Below are 1,086 nucleotides of genomic sequence, written 5' to 3' on the forward strand. Positions count from 1 at the left end.
AAACCTAAGACTCTGGGGCCGGGAAGATAGCTCAGTGGTGTAAGTGCATGCCTGGCAAGCACAAGGACCAGAGTTCGATCCCCAGTACTACAAAAAAGGAGGGGGGCTTCTCAGTGGGGAGGGCATCAAATAACTGCAATGCTCTGAATGTTTGTTTTCTCTTGAAATCTTCACCCCCAAATTGACGGTGCTTGCAGACAGGACTTGGGAGAGTGCAGGTCAGCAGTACAGAGCCCTTGTAGAAGCCAGACCCCTAGAAAGAGGCGCAGGAACTCTCTTGGCCATGTGAGCAGGTGAGGGCACAGCCAGAGGGCTGCATCAGCCCCAGGAAACGAGACCTCCCTAGACACCCAAAGTCTGCATTGTGGATGTCCCAACTCTTAGAACTAAGAAAAAGAAAACAAAAGGGGAATATCTGTTGTTTACGTGACCTGCCCTACTTTCCAAGACCTTGTAGCTCCTTGTTGATGCAGATGCAGGTCCGGGGCCGCTAGCACCTGAGCTCCCCATGAGCCTGCACCGCTGTCTCTGCAGCCCAGGCAGCCAGCTCCTCACCAGCAAGCAGCCCTGCCCCTCTCCGCCTCTGCACCTATCCCTCCAGCTTCCATGAGGACTCAGCTCCTTTCTGCAGACTTCCCCACTGGTCCCTTGCTAGGGAGCACCCCACATATCCATGTATTGTGTGCCCTTCATTCCCATCCTGTGTGTAAGAATAGGATCTTTCACGCTGCCGCACAAGCAGCTCCTTATTTTTCACTTTTGCAGAGAAAAAAATCCCATCAGTACTGGTTAACAATTACAGAGCATTTCCTATGTGCAGTTTCCTTGCTCCATAAAATGATCTGCAAAGGACACAACTGGCAGCCCCATTTTCCAGTGCAGTAAACTGAGACTAGGAGAAATGAAGCAACACTGACTACACAGTCCAGGATGGAGCTGGGCCTTAGAGCTGATTTGCTTCATCTTGAGCCCACATTTTTTGTCTTGGGTGGGGGATGGATAACTCGTTTTGAACCCTGGGAGCTCTGAGCTGCACTCCCAGCCTGCCTGTCTGCCAGTCAGTCGGTCGGTCGGTCTGTCTGTCTC

The sequence above is a fragment of the Octodon degus genome, unplaced genomic scaffold (genome assembly GCF_000260255.1).
Source record: "Octodon degus isolate 3935 unplaced genomic scaffold, OctDeg1.0 scaffold00099, whole genome shotgun sequence".
In the NCBI taxonomy this organism is placed as follows: Eukaryota; Metazoa; Chordata; class Mammalia; order Rodentia; family Octodontidae; genus Octodon; species Octodon degus.